Here is a 21838-nt window from a genome sequence, read left to right as displayed (position 1 = left end):
GGACCCGGGGTATAGAGTATGTTTGGGGAGTGTGATTGTGTGTACATGTCCATTTACGTTTATTCCTACGTTGGGTGAGTGCTGAGTGTTTGTATATGTGTGCATGAGGGTGGGAATGCATGTCTGTGTCTGTGTGTGCCTGTTTGTCTGTGTCTATATGTCAGGTCGGGTCTTAGACTCCACCTCTCTGGGAACTCCCAGGCCCTCCAAGTGTGGAGGCCTATCTCCCCTCACCACACTCCCTGCCGGTGACTGATGCCCTCAGGGGTCGGTGCATTGTTGGTCCTTGGTGTCCGGGGCTGGGCGCTCAGGTCATGTGCCAGCTCACTCCCGGTGGCTACTTGGCGGGGCCTGGCGCCTGCTGCTCAGTCAGGCCTCTTCCGGGGCACGGAGGGCCCTCGGGCCTCTGGCCTCTGTGCCTGCGGCTCGGTTCACTCTGGCACAGCTGGCTGCCGGCGGAGCCGGCGGGCACGCCGGTGCAGCCCCCTCTAGTTTTTGCCCGGTGGCTACTGGGTGACCCCTCGTCTGGGTATCCTCAGCCCTTCCCATGAAGGTGGCACGGATGCCCCTCCGGTGGTCCTCCTTGGGCTCTTGCACTCTGGGACCTCTGGATGTCTGGGGCCTGGATCTCCTCCATGCCTGCTTCATGCCCTGAGGGACAGGGCTATGGCTCTCTACATCCTCTTGCAGACCATTACATGGGGAAACCATTTGAATACAAGCGCGCCGATCCACACAGGTGTGCACACAGGTGTTCACTGTTTGTAGACTTAAATCACACCTTTCTTGGCTGCTACTTCAAAGCACATTGTGCGCTGTCTGTCCTGCGTGCTGCACAACAACATTCAATATTTAGTATTTACTGCTGTTTACACTTAGCTAGATTAATGCGATGGTGTTGTGTATAGTATGTTGCTTTGTTTTGTTTTTTTGTTTTTTTTGCTTGTTTTCTATTCTTTTTCTCTCAACAGGTGATCCCGGAGATATTTTTTTCCCCCCCTTTCTCACTGTCCCTCTCCCCTTCTGTTTTTCTTTTCCTTCCTCTTTCTTTCTCCCTTTCCTATCCCTCACTCATGTCTGTCCCGTCTGTAACAACTGAAAATAAAATAAAATAAATAATAAAAACAAAGGTCGATCAAATGGACCAATACGGCAATGCCATGATGATCCATTTGGCAAAATAAATCCATTGGGTATCCTTGTTGGTCTTCAGACAACAATTCTGACGGCTAAAGAACCAAATGGGACAGGCAAAAAGAAAGAAAAAAAAAAAAAAAAAAAAAAAAAAAGAGATCAAAGTGGATCAACAGCTATCACCAAATGAAGCACTATAAAAACTGCACAGGAAAAATATCCCTAACTTCACCTGTGATCACACAGTAGTTTTCTGTTGCAAAGGGAACAAAGAGAAAGACTTCACTGAGTGAAAAAGGATGAAGATACAAGCTGGTGATGATCCAGTGCACCTGGTCTCAGGACATGAAGAAAAACACAACAACAACAACAATCTTTATTTATAGAGCACATTTAAAAACCAGCGGTATACCAAAGTGCTTAACATAAGAGACAGAGAAGTAACACGAGTATGTACGAGTATTGCCTTAGCAAAGTATCAAATATACTCACAGGTCAATGCCACTAATACACAGGGGTATTATAAAATGCATATCAAAATAAAAACATAATAAAAGCACAAGCCATAAAAAAACATGTATAAGAAAAAAATAGAGTAAGTCTAAAAGTCAGGTGCGAGCATTAACAAGCAGGAAAGGCGAGATTAAACAAATAGGTTTTTAACCGTGATTTAAAAGATTGGATGGAATCAGACGCCCGGATCACAATCGGAAGGTTATTCCACAACTCTGGTGCAGCCAGGGCAAACGCCCGGTCACCTCTAGACTTCAGCCGAGATCTAGGCTGCACCAAGAGTAACTGAGTAGATGATCTTAATGCTCTGGCAGGAACATACGATTTAAGGAAATCCTTAAGGTAGCTTGGTGCTGTGTTGTTGGTCATTTTAAACGTAAGCAGCAGTATTTTAAATTGGATGCGGTATTTTATGGGTAGCCAATGCAGGTCAGCTAAAAAGCCTGATCACCTTCTCCACAAAAACAAGGTGAGCTTAATGTTATGATTGATTTTAGCTTTTCAAGTTATGTATGTTACTTTCATAATAGTCACAGATTATACTGCAAATGCAGTGAATGCTGTTATGTGTATGATGACCAAAACCAAAACTCTCTAAAAAACTGTTATTTCTTGCTGGCTTTCAATGGAAGATTATACCCATCCATTCAACTGAATTTGTTTTGAAGTCTTTTTCTGCTTTGATTGAGCTTGAAAGTCAAAAACACCACCAACAAAAAACTTTTTAAAACTTCTTTTTGTTTCCTTTTTTCCTCTGAAGAAATCCTGAGCAGGAGGAACCAAACAGCTAAGAGCATCTTGACCACAGTGGGGGGATAAGGTGTGCACTGAGGATGATTTTGAAATATTAACTTTGTTGTCACTGCTAAGGAGTTTTGGACACAGAAGGAGTGTGTTTAAAATGTGTGAATCTTCAGTGGTGTTCAGGGAACCTGACATAATTGTTTTTGACATGTTTAAATATTTTGTGAGGTTCATCTCTGTCCTCTGTTGTGTGTGTAGGATATCTTACGGCTGAAGTCCGGCTGACTGTTGCTGGGAAGCTATTGGTGAACGACTCTGCATCTCTATCTGAATATGGGCTCAAACCCTCGTGTGTGATGCAGATGGTGGTGAAGGTCCACAGAGGCTGACAGAGACCAGCAATATGATGCATCCAAAGGACAAAATGCATCATCTTTGCTAAGTGGAACTGAAAGTCTTTGATCTCTGGTTTTCTTCTACACTTAAACATACAGCTCAATGAAGAATTAAATGTAAGAGACTGTATAACTTACTTGTCATAATAGTCTTACAGAGTAGGCTTTGAGATGGAAAGGATAGATGCAGCTTCAGTTACAGACATTTTCGGGGAAAGAACATTTTCCAATTCATCTTTGGAAATTTGAATATTGTGAAAAATGACTTGAAAAAACATGTTTTTAATAAGGCTTGGAGCTAAATGTGGAAAACGTTGCTATTAATTTCAGCGTACTACGGTGGCTGGGAAGTGCAAATTGCAACAAATTAAAAAACCACAACAAAATCAAAACCCGCAACAAATTAAAAAAACCCGCAACAAATTAAAAAAACCCACAACAAATTACAATAACCCGCAACAAATTACAAAAACCCACAACAAATTAAAAAACCTCACAACAAATTACAAAACCCCGCAACAAATTACAAAAACCCACAACAAATTACAAAAACCTGCAACAAATTACAAAACCCCACAACAAATTACAAAAACCCGCAACAAATTACAAAAACCCACAACAAATTAAAAAAACCCACAACAAATTACAAAAATCTGCAACAAATTACAAAAACCCGCAACAAATTACAAAAACCCACAACAAATTAAAAAACCCACAAAAAATTACAAAAATCTGCAACAGATTAAAAAAACCCACAACAAATTACAAAAACCCGCAACAAATTAAAAAACCCACAACAAATTACAAAAACCCACAACAAATTACAAAAACCCACAACAAATTAAAAATCCTTGACGGAAAGGGATTGTCTGAAATACCAGAAGTGACGCAACGATTAGCCTAATAGGGCTTTTGGGGCGTGATGTCACGAGAGGGGGCGTGGCCATGATTTTTGGTTGAAGCGCCATGTTTCTGGGCCAAACAAAGCGCTAGCGAAAGAGGAGCGAAAGTACACGGATAACACCAGCTATGGTTCATACTTGCTGTGCGGTCGGTTGTAAAGTTAGATCGCACGACCGGCAAGGGAATAAGGTTGAAAATGGTTTATCTTTTCATTCTTTCCCCACCTGGAAGCAACATGAGGCAGCTCTTGTATCGGATGCTACCAAAAGAAGGCGTCTAGTCTGGATAGCAGCTGTGAGATGAGCTGATATCCAGTTTTCTTCCATCTCCAAATATCTGTTGGTGTGCTCCAGACATTTTCATTCCGGTAAGTTATAGATATGTTCATATCACTCTTGATATGAACATATCTATATCTATCCAGAGCCTCCACATGTTCTCACTGTAACCAAAAACCAAAAATCATGGCCACGCCTCCTCTCGTGACATCACACCCCAAAAGCCCTATTAGGCTAATCGTTGCGTCACTTCTGGTATTTCAGACAATCCCTTTCCGTCAAGGATTTTTAATTTGTTGTGGGTTTTTGTAATTTGTTGTGGGTTTTTTGTCATTTGTTGTGGGTTTTTTGTAATTTGTTGTGGGTTTTTTTAAATTTTTTGTGGGTTTTTGTAATTTTTTGTGGGTTTTTGTAATTTGTTGTGGGTTTTTTTAATTTGTTGTGGGTTTATGTAATTTGTTGCGGGGTTTTGTAATTTGTTGCGGGTTTTTGTAATTTGTTGCGGGGTTTTGTAATTTGTTGTGAGGTTTTTTAATTTGTTGTGGGTTTTTGTAATTTGTTGCGGGTTTTTGTAATTTGTTGTGGGTTTTTTTTAATTTGTTGCGGGGTTTTTTAATTTGTTGCGGGTTTTGATTTTGTTGTGGTTTTTTAATTTGTTGCGATTTGCACTTCCCAGCCACCGTAACCTCGGCACTTGTGCAGGTGAATCCAAAGGGATTTGCTTCACCATATTTTCTAGTCTTTGGCTTAGAATGAAGTTGGTTTGGAAACATATTCAGCTATACTTCATTTCCTGCTTTGCGTTTCTGTGGCCGCCCCGTGCTAGCAGTGTCCAAGCGTTTTGTTTTTTTCTCCCCCTTTTCATTCCGCGCCCCCCCCCCCTGCAATGGCTCTGCGCCCCCCCTGGGGGGCGGGCCCCACACTTTGGGAAGGTCTGCTCTAACAGATGCTGATGTGAAAATGCTGTGAGTCTCAGCTTGCCTGTTTTATTAGGCTGGACATGGTCAGACCTGTCACCCCCTCTTGATCATTCTCACAGCTTTCTTTGCTAATAATGTATTAATGGAGTTATTAACAACTTTTTCACACATGTTGGTGGTTAGCAAGAAGAGACTCGTCTCTTACATGCAAAATCACTGATGCTCTCTAGTTGCTAATGATAGCCATGTTTCTATACAAAGCACAGATCATAACTGATATTAACACAGTAAAAGTTGACTGGCAGCAGCTTGCCTCTCACAATGGTCTCCCCTCAGTTTCCCATCAAAGACCAACGCCCATTCATAAACCACCAGAAAAAACGCTTCTTGCTTCTCAGCTTGCCCAGCTCCAGTCAACGTTAACAGTAGATGGACTCATGATCAGAGACAGAGATGACTACTGTTTGCAACGAGATTGAAATATGCACAGCTGCCACAAGATGGCAATAATGTAAAGGATGGATGGATATATTAACTGACAGGGCTTCCTTGGGCATTTTTGTATATTTTCTTTCCTTTTAAGTTTGATTTGGCAATCATTTTGGCTGTATTATACCTCGTGCCTTAGATTGTTGCAGGAAATTTTTTTTGTCAAATTTTTGAAATCCGCTACCTTTTACTCCTGTCATCCATACTCTGTTGATGGACTTTCAAACTCCTGAAAATATCATGTTTGATCATTTTTGATTTATGAAAAAAGAAGAGAAAAAATTCTGTTCTCTGAACATTTTATGGCAGATTTTGTGCGTGTACAATTTTGTCAATGAAGATGACGAAGTGTACAAAATTTGAGGAGGGCACATGAGTTAAGACAGCGATGTCTAAGATGTGGTGTCTTTTATATTATGTCTATTAGAATTAGTTTATATTTGACACGGTAAACGCTGCTTTCCTTGCTTGTCCTTGATGGAAGAGAATAGAAGAGAATAAACCTTTATTTTCCCACAGATGAGAAATTTTGGGGTGTTACACAGCTCTTATAGCAATATATATTTTCTATGTTGTACTTTAACATAATTTCATCACATATGAATAATCATATTTAAATATACTTTCCTTTACACTTCAACAGGATTTATCATCAGCTAAGTCTCACATAAGCATTATGACTCATTATAATTCTGACATGATATCTTTCTAACTCATTTACACAGCATTACTTTTTCTTTTCGTGACAGTGTTTGTCAATCACATTATACGTAATATAGCTTCTTTTTAAAATCATATATATTACTTTGATTAGAACTAAAAATGATTTACTATTAGCAAAAGCACAAGCTGACAAACTGTGTTTTGGCACGCTGACATAAAAGGCTGGATGTCAAGTCCTTCTTATCTCACTCAGATGTAATGAGAGGTTAGCTGGGAGACTTAAATTTCTTTCAGTCCCACCAACCTTTCTGAAAAACAATCACCAAATACTTGTATAGCCTTCTTGAGTCAGTTGAATGGGAAGAACAAGATCCTCGAAGTCAACACCTACACCCTGGTGAAAACCAGTTATCCTGTTGGGATAATAAAGTGGCCAAAGGAGGAGGAGAAGCTGCTGACATCAAGGCAAGAAAAATACAGAAGCAACATTGAATGCTGGGAGCTACAGACCTTTTCTGAAGTTTAATTTTCAGTTCAATTTCATTTGTATAGCACCAAATCATAAATAGTTACCTCAAGGTGCTTTAGATTGTAACCTTACAACAATACAAAGAAAACAGAAAACTCCCAACAATCAAATGACTCCTATGAGCAAGCGCTTTGGTGACAGTGGGAAGGAAAACTCCCTTTTAACTGCAGGAAACCTCTGGCAGAACCAGGCTCAGGGACGGGCAACCATCTGCTGTGACCGGAGGAAGACAGGACGAAGCCTGTGGAAGAGAGCCAGACATTAATGATTAAATGCAGAATGATGTATAAACACACAATGAGTGAAAAAGGTGACTAAAAAAGAAACCCACCCTAGACACACATCCAGGCTGGATTACTGGAATTTGTTATTATCAGGATATCCTAAAAATTCAGTGAAAAGCCTCTAGTTGATCCAAAATGCTGCAGCAAGAAATCCTTAAAATCCTTCTCACCACATGTTGACCACATACAAGGTCTTGCATAAAAGGCCCAATTTGATCCACGTGACCTTATAGTACTGTATCACCTCATTTGAGCACTGCAGGCTTACCTGTGGTTCCTAGGATACTTAAAAGTAGAATGGGAGGCAGAGCCTTCAGCTTCAGCCCCCTCTTGCTTGGTACATGCTCCCAGTTTGGATTTGGGAAACAGACAAATCTGAAAATCTTTGCAGAAAGTGAGCAGTGCACTGCAGTGAGAAGAGTCACGCAGTTTCTTGTCTTTGACACAGTTGGGTCAAAGCTGCATAAAATCTTTGGATCATTTGAAAAGCTGAAATTTCTAGAACTGCTTAATTTGGATAACTTCTCAGATTAAAAAGGAGCCTTTAAAGAAGCTTTTGAATCACTGAAAGAAAGATATAGACATGTTTTCTAAACTCACCACTATCACACACCATGCTCAGCATGTGTTTCATGCACTGGATGGTCTGCACTGCAGATTTTACATACCCTAGCCTTCTCTTTCCACTACCCTGGATTACCACACAATGAAAAAGATGATTATTTGTACAAAACTTTACTGTTGCACATTTGTACAGTTTACATTTTTGTAGTTTATCGTGTAACAAAGCAGAAGATTTCTTTTGTTGTTCTTTTTAATAAGATCTTTTGCAGCAGATTCAGGGACCAGTGCCTGGGAAGGCTGGTCAACTTGCTCGGTGGCCATGGTCTAATCATGCCTCCCCTGTTTCAGTAGCATGCTGAATCCTGGAAAAGGAAGAGCTGTTTATTTAAAAGATAAAACTGTTAAATTCTAATTTTATGCTGTAAATACGTATCAAGAATGACAGTAAAAGTGGTAAAGCTTTGATGCTAATGAAGCACGTTGGGAGAGTGCAGGAAATGGTTTTATAGCGGTGGAGTCTTTGGAAGCCAGACAGCAAATTTTTTTCAAAGGTGAAGTTTAATTTTGGTCTTTTGCTGCTGGTTCAGTGAATTTTTAGAACTTCCAAGAATCTGCAAGATCTGTGCTTTCTGTGCTTTCGGCAGAGACGTTGTCCGTGTACATGCGGCCAGGTGAAAGAGGGGATGTGTATTTTGTGTTTGCTGGGATTTTAATATACCAGACATGTCCATATTTAAATTACAGACTTGGTGGCACAGCACATAAAACCAGATTCCTTGGCAGAGGGGGAGCATTCAACATATCGTGTTCCATAATCCATGAAGAGGTCCATGCCAAGGCGCTCAAATGGGACCTCCATTAAAAGTAGTGAGTGCAAAGGCATTCTCAGAACGGTACCTATTCCTCCTTGGGCCACCAGCATGCTTGACATGTAGTCCAGGGCTGTTGGGAACCTCTGTTACACGAATCAGTGTTATCTGTTGCCAGCATGACACACACACACACACACACACACACAAACACACTTTTTCAGACTTAATTTCTTTGGACCTCAGAAAAAACCCCATAAATTTTAAATTAAAATGTATAGTTACGTCCAGAATGTTCAGTCTGTTTCATCCTAAGTCATCCAAAACCAGTGTTGGGGAGTAACAGAATACATGTACCGCCGTTACGTATTTAAAATACAAAATATGAGTAACTGTATTCCGTTACAGTTACCGTTTAAAAAGGTGGTATTTAGAATACAGTTACTTTGTTGAAATAAATGGATTACACGGCGGTACTTCCCTGTTTCATATTGTTGCGGGTCAGGCCTGTTTGGGTTTTGTTTGACAGCTACGTTCTGTTGTTCCAGGTGGCAGCGTTACGGTTGCCATGGTTACAGGGTGACGCTCTCTCTCTGCGTGCTTCCTGGGTGAGAGAGGCCTTTTTGTTGTTGTTGTGCTAAGCTAATAGGCAGAATGCTACAGGTATAGCTCTAAAGAATGCAGCATCATAGGCAGTGTAGTCCATGCTGCAGGGAGAACCCGTTATGTGTCTGTGAGCGAGGGAGGGAGAAAAAGGAAAAGTACGAGCTGTCATCGAGCTGGAAGCATGTAAATATAATAATAACCACTGCAGCCAAGAAGAGTGCCTGAGGAGCCCAGTTGTAAGTAAGCTATTAAGACTCGACTGTACACCGTGTTCGTGTTTTCCTCCAAAAACAATGAGTTCCGTTGGAGCAGCCTTTCAACGCTTCTCTCTGTCTCTCGCTAGCAAAGTTGACCCAGACAACAAAGTAAAGCTCGTTTTCGGCTACGAGCCCAACACAGAACCCAACGTATTAGCCAGAGGTCCCTTTACTACGGTTCGGAGCCGCGAACCTTCAGTAACAGTAATAAATCACAGCAATAGTACATTCATGTAGTTGTAAACAGCATGATAATATATTAAGTAATCCAAAGTATTCAGAATACGTTACTCTCATTGAGTAATGTAACGGAATACGTTACAGAATACATTTTGGGGCATGTATTCTGTAATCTGTAATGGAATACATTTTAAAAGTAACCTTCCCAACACTGTCCAAAACTAATGTAAAGCTGAAATAATGGAGAGATGGAGAGAGAAACATTTGGAGCTGGTTTTGCATCCACTTGAGTGTGAGTATGTGTGTGATTGTTAGAAAGTATTCAGAAGTGTAGAATAAATGTATAAATGAGTAGGTAAATAATGCTTGTATCAGGAAGCGCTTTGAATGCTCAGAGTTGAAAAATATAGTTGCTATATAAGCACAACTCTACTTATTGTCTACCACTAACATGACAACATCAATGTTGATGATTGGTGAGGAGTACCTAAATAATGATACTCTTCTCCCATTCTGTCACGTACCAAATATAATGGAAGTATTGCACTTAAATTGAGTGAGTGAGCTATTTTTGTCATAATATTTTGTATGTGGACTGCAAGGCTAGGAGCTTTTTGTAAATCTGTCTCAGTGGGACTGAAAACAGAACAATTTGGAGATTAAAACAGGTTTTGTCCGTGAAGTGTAATTTTTAACCCAACATCCACTGACAGGGGTTATTTCTTAATACTTTCTGTAAGTGGCTGTTATGGTTTTATGTGAAAATCCCAACAGACCTGCAGTTCCTGACATATAATTAGTTATTATAACTTGTTTTTACATTTTAAACTAAATAACAGCAAGGGGATATTACAAACCTTCATAGTTTTCTATTATTGACTGTTTAAATTAAAATAGATGGTTATGTCCAAAACAGTCTGTTTAATACTAAGTCATCCAAAACTAATGTAAAGCTGAAATAATGGAGACGTAGAGAGAAACATTTGGAGCTGCTTTTCTCTTCCTTTTTTTCTTTCTTTTTTTTTTTTTTTTACAAGGGGAATGTGAAGAATGACGCAAGAGGGAAAACAAGCAAGAAACCAGTTTGTTATTGTAAGGGATCCTGGTTGTCAAGGCATTTGAGGGGGAAACCCACACAGCTGTTCTCCATCTAATGTTACATTCACATCTTCTAAAATATGAACTGTACAGGATGTTCAAGGTTTCATTAGATAAGCAAGAAAGCAAAAAAAATAAAAGAACACTTTCCAGTACATGTGACCAAAGACAGCACCTACAAATGTCTACCCAAAATATTATTAATTATGATTTTTTTTAGAGATCCTAAACATAACCAATACCATTATGTATCAGTGCTTCATTATCCTATAAAGACATTCAATAGGCGTATTCCCACATGAAGTCAATGCATCATAAAGACAGGTTTAGAGGGACCAAAGTATGGAAAGTTGGAGGAGGACAGTTGGCAGAGTTGGTTAACATCTCCTTAGGGTTTGCTGGTTTCTGATTGGCTAGTGTTGGAGGGGGAGGAGAAAACAATGAGAGTATCTTGCTGTGCTGTTGAGCACCAGGCAGGATTTCATCATGTGAGAGGCCCAGTGTACTCTTTAACACAAAGCAGATGTCCACAACTTCAGCAGTGGCACTATCACTGTAAGGAAACAGCAATTCCTTGTCCAATGTCATCCATTTGTAAGGCCTTGAATGTTGTTTATCATTATGACCTCAGGTTTTTAATGATAATGTTTATATGAATCATAACTGACTCTTAGATAATTTGGGTGGTCTTTTCTGGCTGAAACACGTGTTGTTGTTTTTTTCATCTATAAGCCTATTAGTCATATCAAATCTGGTGACTGGCTTTCTCTTCAGATTTGTTTTTGATGAATAATAAGATTAAAATCCGACAAATAATAAGAAGTGTGCTATTGCGTAGGCGCACTTAACTAGCTAGAGAAATACAGGGAAGGTTAACGGACACTGAGAGAAAACTGAGGGCAAGACAGCACTATTCCCACACAATGTTGTGCTTTCTACTAGAAAACAGGTGTGAGACTAGTTTCATTCTTTGTAAAACCTTCTTATTACCTTCCAGTGGGGACCTAAACACCCCACACCTTCACACTCATATCCCAAGATGCTTCTCGCTCCTGCATCTTGCCTTTTGTCGGACAATACTTTCTGAGGCCTTCATTTGAGGTCTAAATGTCTGTTTAGGTTCTCAGTCATCCAGCTCATGGTAGTCTAAGGAGCTTGGGAAGAAAGCAACTGGACTTCATTCTCCATTATTTGATTCTGCTTTTCCTCTGTTAAATTGCTTCAATAAAATATCCTGCATTAAAACATCTAAATTGTGGAGTCAATACCTAAACCATTTAGACAAGAGCACAAAGATACCAAAACCAAAGACAGCCAGGTTAAGTGGGTGAAAAGCCTATTATTAAAAAAAAGTGCTAGCCAAAGGACTCAATTTTGCCATTTCTCCACTACAGCTTTCCATAGTGGATCTTATCACAGCCACAGAAACACAATTAAGGATTAATAAATTAACACAATCTGAAGCAGAACAAATCACAATGAAGGTTTCAGCTACCCTCTCCAGTACAGAAATTTCTCCATCCAACCTCACAATACAAGATAAGAAGGCCATCACGTCCCTGATTAAAGACCAAAACATCACAAAACATTAGCAGCCGACAAAGGAGGTGCACTGTTGTTCTAAACTCTGTGACAACAATACTTATGAAGTCTTAAGGCAAGCCCCCACAAGTAACTACAAAAAGAAAGTCATCAGTTGCCTACAACAACTTGAAATGGAAAAATCCACTGACCATTCTACTTACCATCATCTGTATCCAGAGGATGCTAAACCCTGTATATATGGACTTCTGAAGATCCACAGAAAAGAAATCCTCCTTAGACCCATTAGTAGCAGTACAAACTCAGCCACCTACAACATTTCCAAGAACCTCACCACCCACTAGCTCCCCTTGCCTGGAACACACTCCATCACATCAAACTGACTTCACAAACAAGGTCCAGAACCTTACACTGGGATGGAGATGAAACCATAGTGTCCTTTGATGTGGTCTCCCTTTTCATTTGTATCCCTTCAACCAGTGGAGAGTGTGAGAAAACAACTACAGCAAGACAGCTCCTTAGAAAACAGAACCAGCTTTACCCCCAATCAGCTTTGCACACTGTTAGATTTCTGCCTTAAGGCCACATATTTTAAATACAACAAGGGTTTCTCCAGACAAAAACATGGATGTGCCATGGGCTCCTCAGTGTCACCTATTGTAGCCAAACTTTACATGGAGGAAGTGAAAAGCAAAGTTTTTGGCTCTTTTAAAGCAACCGCACCTAGCCATTGGCACAGATATGTGGAGGACACCTGGGTCTAAATCAAAACCCGAGTAGATCCCTTCACTGTTCATTTTGACTCGGTGAATAGAAACGAAGTTCACCAGGGAACATACAAAGGTATAGTTTGCTGTTTCTGAACTGTGCTGTGCACGTTGACGAGAATGGAAACTTCAACACTGAGGTTTACCACAAGCCCACACTCACAGACCAGTACCTACTCTTTGACTCCCACCACCCTCTAGAACACAAACTTGGGAGTAATCAAGATCCTGTAACACCGGGCAGAAAACATTTTCTCTAAGCCAGAAGGGAAAGAAAAAGAAAGCACACGTTTAAAGAAAACTCTTAAAACATGTGGTTATCCCAACTCGGCTTTCATCAAATCAGCAAAACCGCACAGGAAAGAAGGTCAGACACCAACTAGGGAAAATCAGAAGGACAAATGGAACAATACTGCCATCCCTTATGTAGCCGGTTTATCAGAGAAACTCAGGAGAGTCTTCTCCAAACACAACGTCTTTGTGCACTTCAAAGCCAGCCACACTCTTAGACAAAAACTGGTTCATCCCAAAGACAACACTCCCTGTAAAGACAGACCCGACACACTGTTGTTGTGTTCACGTCTAGGAGTATTTATTGCAGTTTCTCACATACAGTGTTGCTTGGTTCAATACCCGATTCACCAACTTTGCAGCTGGTCTCAGGACACACACTCCTCTCGCTCCGGTCTCCAGCTTCACTACAAAAAAGGAGACTCTTTGTTAGGCAGATCATGACCTGCTATGGCCTCACCTGCTTCCTCAGCACCGCCCCCTTGAGCTCACTGCACCACCCCTCCCCTGCAGCTGAGCCAGGGACCACACCTCCACACAGAAGCTAAACAATATAGTGTATGTTGTGCAGTGCAGCTAGGAACGCTCACACCTTTACATTGGATACACCAAACAGCCACTCCATAAATGCATAGCATAACATAGAAGAGCCACCTCGGCAGAAGAAGACTCAGCTGTACATCTTCATCTAAAGGTTAAAGGTCACTCTTTTGAGGATGCAGATGTTCACATTTTAGACAGAGAAGACAGATGGTTTGAAAGAGGAGTGAAAGAGGCCATCTACGTCCACTGTAAACAACCAGTTTTGAACAGAGGGGGTGGCTTATGACACCAACTCTCTACCACCTACAACGCAGTTTTGAGATCATTTCCAACGCACATCAATCCCACTCACATCTTGTGTCAGGTGATCTCAGTGGCTCACATAATAGTGTGAGGCAACGTCTCACCGTGGTTTCACCCAAAACCTCTGATACTGACCCACGCCTTTTTCACACCTTGGCGTTACCGAGCAAAATTAAAGTCTACTAAATATGACGGAAGGAAAACGCAGTTTGAGTAATAATGTTTTAATATCTGACTTTTGGACATTTACTGTGGTTAGGTGCATGTGTGTGTGCGCTTCTGTGCTGGGATTGTGTGTACCAGCAAAGAAAGTAAACATGGCACAAAGCCCAGATCTTGTATGTGGAAAAGTGAGAGAAAGGGAGGATGATAATGTGTGGCTGGACATCAGGTATATCAACAATCAGAGAGAAAGAGGCAGAGAGAGAGGGGGATGCAAATAGGCACTTGGCAGACTATAACAGAGAGTGCAGCATTGTTACTTCCTCTAGTTCTCGCAATGAGAAGAAGATTTGGCTCTTGGAGTCCACAGTTGGAAATTATAGCAACTAACACCAGAGGAGCAACCCATGCCATCACTGTACCCACTAATTAGATTCATGATTTTTAACTCTTTCCCTGCTCATTTTTGTAATTTCAGTTTATGAATTCAAGAGGATTGGTATTTTTCTGACTGGAATACAACTTCCAAAACTTTCCTATTGGATTATGTCCACACAGGTGGCATGTCCATTTCTCCAATCTTTCTCCTCCGAAAGATCAGGACAAAGTCAGCATTAGCTTAGAGTAGGTTAGATAAGTACAATTCAAGTTATTTGATGGTTTGATTATTATTATTTGGTTCTGCTTTTGCTCTGCCACCAAATTGTTTCAATAAAATATCCTGCATTAAAAAAGTCTGAACTGTGGACACACAGTTTTTAACTCTTTGTGAAGCAGTAATGATAAAAATCTGAGTATTAAGCCACACTAGTATAAATAGCTCTTACAGGTTAATCCAGCCTGCCCTACTTTCCAGGCCACAGTAGGGCAGGCCAAACTAGGTTTGGTGGGGTCTGTGGTCCTAACCGGGATGGGGCTTTGGTGGCTCTTGGGTGGTGTTTTTCTGACCCACTCTGTCCAGGCAGATGTAGGTTACCAGACTGGTAACAGGCCTTGGGGGCTTGGCTGCTGGTTGGGGTTATGGGTTGGTACATGTGCAGGCGCCCGGCCCTAGCACAGGGATGAACTCAACCTGGGTGTCTATTGTCTTATGTAGTCTGGGAGTTGACTGAATGTTGAGGTGGGGGTAGTTTTTCCTCTGCGGTGTGGTCGGGTGAGCCGCCTCTGGCTCTGTGGTACTGCTGCTATGGGCCTGGGCCCCCTGCCCCTGGTAGATTTTGGGGAACGGGTCCATCACACCACTACACATGCAGGGCCTTGAGTTTCAGGTGTGTCACTGAGGTGCAGGGGAGGTATTGCTCCTCTGTCACCTCCTGGCCACCTGTGTCTCAGTTTTATGCATGTAGACATTGAGGGTTGTTCGCACCATGCCCTTTCCCTTCCCCAGTTTTAAATGCACTTTAGAACAGCGTGCATCAATACCACATATGAGCGTGGGAAGTGAGGCATTTGGTCTTCCCTCGTTCTCTGTTCAGAAGGGTTAGGGTTAGGGTTACATTTGGCCCGCGAAGCCATACCAAATTACTATTAGACCTGGCCTACTGGTATTATACAGCTAATATATATATTGTTTAGTATTAAGCTTTGCTTGTTCCATATTCAGTTTTTCAGCAAAACTTGTTTGAGTCCATAAGAAAAGATTCATTTTTATATCTAGAGGAAGATTTTTTTTTCAATAAATATTAATGTTAGCCTGCGACTTTGTTCCAGTTTTGAATTTTGGCCCACTGTGTATTTGAGTTTGACACCCCTATAGATGCACCCTCAAAAATGCTCCAGTCAGTGCAGTCAAAGCAGACTTGTAGTTCCAGTTTTGTCTTATTGGTCCATCTTTTCACTATCTTGACCCCAGGTTTTGTAGATCTTATGGTTTACCTGCAAGTACGGTTGAAGATTAACCAAGCAGTGATCGCAGAGTTCCAGGCACCATGGGGAACAGAGCAATGGACATCTTCTAATGAGGTTTTGCAATGGTCACTGGTAGGACACTTCATGTGTTCTCTAAATTTTAGCATCTCTTGGCTGAGGTTTGCTCTGTTAAAGTCCCCAAGAACAAAGAGGAGGGAGCCAGAGTGTTTGTGCTCAGTGTTAGTTATCTGGTCAGCCAGGTGTTCTAATGCCATGCTAACACAGACCTGAGGCGAGATGTAAACGCTAACCAGAATAAATGAGTAACACTCCTGTGGTGAATAAAACAATTTACAGTCAATGAAAATGGTCTCCAAGTGAGGACTGCATGATTTTTTTTACACTGTGCCATGACTGTGACAAAGAGATCTTGTTGTATATATTGTTAGAAAGCCCACTGCATGCAGAGGGACAGCATGCAGTGTCAGGCTTGGTGTGCCAAGAAGAGGCCTTTGAGACCTTTGAGTTTGGCAGAGCAGCAGATTGCTTTCTGTTTCAACCCCCCCAGTGCTCCTCACTTCGGTGGTGCCTGGGAGAGAGAGATCAGGTCCATGAAAACTGCTCTTAAGATTGTACTCAAGGAGCAGACAGTTCCTGAAACTGTGCTTCGTACGGTCCTTGTGGAGGCAGAAGGCATTGTAAATGCTAAGCCTCTCGGCAGAAGTGCAGTGCCTCAAACCGGACCAAGTGGTGCTCATAGTTGATCCTCAGCTCCCACAAGCTTTATGGCCTGTCGGTAAGGTTACGCCTACTTACCCTGGAGCTGACGGATGCATCCGGACTGCTGCCGTTAAGGTCAAAGATCTACATATATTCTACCAGTAGCCTGCTTGGTCTCACTCCCTAAGCTTGAAGATGATGATAAGGATCCACGTACCTGAGTGGCCTTTTTACCTTGGATTCGACTGTCTGTGCAGACAGTCGGGGGCGGCTGTGTTAGAAAGCCCACTGTTTACACGTTGTTTGCTTGGTTGAAGTGTTGTGGTTTGTTTATTGATAGTGTTTTCGCTGTGGAAATTGATATGTCCTACGTCACTGAACTCACCATATCTATGCTAACGCTCCTTGAATGCACCACTCTGTGCCATGCGCTGCTAGTCTGCCTTGTAGCTGCTGATAGCCAGCATTTTTTGTGTGTGTCTTCTCACCAGCAACTTGGGTTTTTTGGTTTATTGCTGTGGTTGAATGGGTTCTATTTACATGATGTTGTGTATGTCAAATGCTGTTGTGTGTGTTTGTTCCCTCGTGACTGTGCTAATGTTATTGTACACTAATACGCTAATTATTTGTGTAATTGTAGAAGTTGTTATACACGTGAGTGTTGAATACAGTCTGCAATCTCTGTGCTAGAATTATGTCTGGGCATGTTGTGTTTAATCTGTTAAGTAGCAGCAGTTCATCCTTCTTATTAGCGCTTCTTGCTGTCAGAGGAGACATCTGAGCTGGAAACTCAAGGGGAGATGCTGTTAGAACACAGGTAAGCAATGAGTATAAGGAGCTAAGCTAGGCCTGGTTACCTCTTTGGAAGGCAGAAAATTTGGGTGAGACTGGATGATAGAGCTGGTCAATTTATACTGCTGCTAATGAGGTTGATGAGACCCAGGTGTCCAGGCTGGGGAGTGGAAAGGTTTTAAACTTCACCTAAGGGGATGGCAAAGACCTGCTCATCTCATGCTAGCTGAGAGGCCAGTGGTGGACTGTGACAAGTGTGAATTGGTATCCCCGCTGATGGAGTTAAATGACCGCTTCGGCCCTGTTTCCTTATCTGCATCTCCTGATCCGTTGACAGTTGCAGCTCAGAGTTCTGCAAAATTCTCCAGATGGATGAAAGACGGTGAAATTGTTTGATAACTGGATTGCCAGGTGTGTAAAGGTTCCTCTCTGCTGTGTGTGAACACAAAGAGAGAACTGAAAACTGAACAAATAAACAAAAACGGGAAAAGTACCACAGTACCAAGTTACATCTACAGCACCTTCTTGTTAAAGATATCAAATTGCTATGTTTGACAGTTTAGCACATGAATCTATTTAAGAAATAAATTATCTTTTTGTTTGTTTGTTTTTATGTTTATAGGAGGTTGCAGAGTAACTTATTTTTATCAGCCTGCTAAGTAATGAATTTTCCCTGCTGGTTGCCAACACACCAGTCATTTGAGCCGCCCACAGGGCTGATGACACCCAGATTTTCCATACATTTGAGCATGAGCTCTGCTTTGACTTTTCCCACAAGTGGTTGGGGAATCCTCCTGGGGCTTTCAGGGAAAATGGTGTTGCTCCATGTTTTGGCTTACTGGCATATGGCCGACAAGTCATCCCAAGACTTCTGCATAGCTTGGGGTACATTGAATTCGGGGTTGCTATGTCTATGCTGTCAACACAGATGAGTAAAGATGGCTGGCACCTAAGCAACGGCATGATGAGATTTTCAACAATGTAGAGTTTCTCCATGGTCTGCTTTTCACCTCCACTCAGCTTCAGTGGAATTGGTCCTGGGGCAAACAAGGGCTTCTCAGCTTTTTTCTGGTTTGTATTTGGCCAAATAATGTTAAAGACTTGACATCTGCACTTGTATGAAGCGTTGTTGTGTTTTTGTCATTTACATCTATATCAACAGTTCCAGGAGCCAAACCTGTTGATGCACTTTTTTCACACCTGGTTTTGATCAGGAAACAGAATGAATTTAACATAAATGAGTGGACACAAAACAATGTGGCAAGAAACACTGAGAAAACACAACAAACACTGAGACCAGAATTAAATTAGGAATTAAAGACTCAAACACTCAGTGAAACATAAATATCAATAAACCAAACAATAAACACCTAACAAGGAATACAACCTAAAAGGCTTCAAAACCCATTATCAGACCTAGAATTAGGGGTGTGTATTGGCAAGTGTCTGGCAATACAATATGTATCACAATGCAGGGGGGACGATATATTGTGATACTAAAAGCCAGACAATATTTGTGTTTGTTTTAATTGTAGGAAAACTCACAGTAAACAGTCCAAACTGTTAAATGCTTGACATGAGCTATCTCAACTAAAAAGAGGGATAAATTTCACTAGAGGAAACAAAAACACTCTCTTTAAGTTCAAAATTAATGGAGTTCAAATAAACAAACAAAATCCACTTTACTGATATATCAACTATTTCTTTAACATGAAAAAGTAATAATAATAATAATAATACATTTTATTTGGGGGCACCTTTCTAAAACCCAAGGTCACCTAACAAAGAGAAAACGACATCAATAAAACAGTAGATTAAAATAGATTCTAATAAATTAAAATATAGAAACCAGCAAAATACAACCACAAACAACAAAATAAAAATAAAAAACAAACAAACAAAAAACACGATTTGACAGCATGTAAAATCTGTATTAAAGCGAGTAAGCCAGTTTAAATAAGTAGGTTTTGAGTTGCGACTTAAATAAGGTAATCCATTTCTTAAGGCTGAAGGAAGTGAGTTCCAGAGCTGAGGAGGAGAGCAACTGAAATAGTGATAAGGCAAACAGAAGGAACAACAAGATGAGTGTCAGATGAAGATCTGAGAGAGCGGGAAACTGTGGTGATATGAAGCAGATCACAGAGATAAGGAGGGATAGGTATTGTTTAGGTTTTATCCGATACCGGTGCCAAACCGGTACTTTTGAAATGTTGCCGGTGCTTAAACGGTGCTCGAACCAGTGCTCGAACCGGTGCTTAAAGAAGGGAGAACACAAACTTTGTCCTAAAACCTCTCATGTTTAGCTGTTTTTTTGTAAAAAGATAACAATGTTAGCCTTTTCTGCAGCTATACGGCATATATGGCATCACTCTTGGCTGGAAGCAGTGCTTAAACAATGGAAAAAACACAAACTTTGTCAGAAAACCTCTCATGTTTAACTGTTTTCCACTTTTTCTTTGGTCATTTTAGCCTTTTTGGCCAGGGTGAAGGGAGTATCTGCCATTAAACAAGAAGACAGCCGCATGTAACTACGACGGTGTTTGCTAGTTCACCTTACATGCATTAATGTAATAACGTGGTTAGCCTACTCAACGTACATTACACACGAACAACATTAAGCTACTCACGCAGAGAAGAACAGCTGCTGCTGCCATCATCATCCGTCATCATTTCTGCTACACTGGCAGGGCTAGGGGCCAGGACTCTCCTCTCCGGGTTCTTGGGGGATGTTGCTAACTCCGGGTCCGATAACAGGCAACCCACCCGCAGTAGATGTGCTTGGTGTGAGGTCTCGCAGCAAGCTATCAAATACGGCGCATTTCTTGGCTTTTAAAAAAATGCTATGCATCGCCAGGTGTTTCATCAAATTCGAGGTGTTACCTCCTTTGACAGTATCACAGTATCAGCTTAAAGCACTTGTTGCAGGCTGCTGAGTTTGCATCTTTTGCTGTGAAGTACAGCCAGACTTTGACCGCTTCACCTTGTGCATTTTTAATCTGTAGCTCTGCTCTAAAAGAACGTATGTACCTGGGCCCGCCTACTACGCTCGGAAAGGTAAAATGATTGGCTATAATCCAAAGTGTATGACATCTCAGGAAAAAAAACACAGATATAGTCTGGTTACTACCGTTTGATACCGGTACCCATCCCTAGAGATAAGGAGGGGCAAGGTTATGAATACACTTAAACGTGAGAACTAAGATTTTAAAGTTTATCCTGGCTTCTATGGGCAACCAGTGAGGCTGTTGAAGAATTGGGGTGATATGGTCTCTTAAGGGAGTTTTGACCCGAGCTGCAGAATTCTGAAGAAGTTGAAGTTTGTGGAGGGACTTATTGGGAAGACCAAATAGGAGGGAATTGCAATAATTGATCCGGGAGGTAGTAAGACTATGGACAAGGATGGTAGCAGCATGGGGAGTGAGGAAGGGACGGAGTCGGTTAATGTTATGTAAGTGAAAGTATGCAGACCGGGTTATGTAATTAATGTGAGACTGAAATGAGAGAGTATTGTCAAGTATGACACCCAAACTCTTTACCTGTGGGTAAAGAAGGATGAGGGAATTTTCAATATTAATGGAGAAACTGTGAGATTTGGTTAAGGTAGAGGGTGTGCCAACGAGTAACACTTCTGTTTTATTAGTGTTATGTTTGAGAAAATTGGAGGAGAACCAAGATCTGATCTCCATAAGACAGTTCGAGAGGGAGGTACGTGGAAGTGATGAATTAGGTTTGGAGGAAATGTAGAGCTGGGTGTCATCAGCATAACAATGAAAATTGATATTATATTTTCGGAATATTTGGCCAAGAATGAGCATATAGAAAAATAAAAGAGGCCCTAATACTGAACCCTGGGGCACACCAGCAGAAAGAGGATAGAGTGTGATTTAAGTTGGATATACTGAGTGCGGTCTGAGAGATATGAGGTGAACCAGGCAAGGGGGGTGTGACTAATGCCAATGGATGCTAATCTGCTCAGGAGGATATTATGAGAAATCGTGTCAAATGCTGCAATAAGATCAAGAAGGATGGGAATGGTTAAAAGACCAGAATCAGCTGCCATCAGAAGGTCATTAGTAATCCTTAACAAAGCAGTTTCTGTACTATGATTGGGGCGGAAACCAGACTGAAATTGTTCGTAGAGATTATGGTCATTGAGGTATGAATGAAGCTCATACCTCAAAAGTAAACAATATAACACTGAGGTCTTACTTATTGAGTACTTTGATTAAAAACAAAATGCTCTCTGCAGCATCAAAACAAAGCTCTTTTTATGTTACCTTAACATAAACAAATCAAAAATGAAATTGCTTGAAGAATTCATCCAAGAAAACATTGACAACATAAAGTGCTATTAAAATAAAGTGCTAATAAAAGAAAATACAGCCCTGCAATGTCCATCAATGGAACACTTTTTGTGCAACCTGAAAAAGGGAATTTGTTCGTCTGTGTGACTGAAGGTTCCACTGATCAGTTTTGTGATGTGCTGTAACAGTTATGTACGATT

The 21838-nt window shown here is 41.1% G+C and overlaps 1 pseudogene; it reads left to right on the top strand.

Moving 5' to 3' along the window:
• Window positions 1–9508: 9508 nt before the first annotated feature.
• LOC148097937 (uncharacterized) lies at window positions 9509–16586 on the top strand (annotated as a pseudogene).
• The last annotated feature ends 5252 nt before the right edge of the window (window positions 16587–21838 follow it).

Source organism: Neolamprologus brichardi, chromosome 17, assembly GCF_056152115.1.
Source record: "Neolamprologus brichardi isolate AB-2024 chromosome 17, ASM5615211v1, whole genome shotgun sequence".
Taxonomy (NCBI): domain Eukaryota; kingdom Metazoa; phylum Chordata; class Actinopteri; order Cichliformes; family Cichlidae; genus Neolamprologus; species Neolamprologus brichardi.
This window is presented reverse-complemented; position numbering and strand designations above follow the sequence as displayed.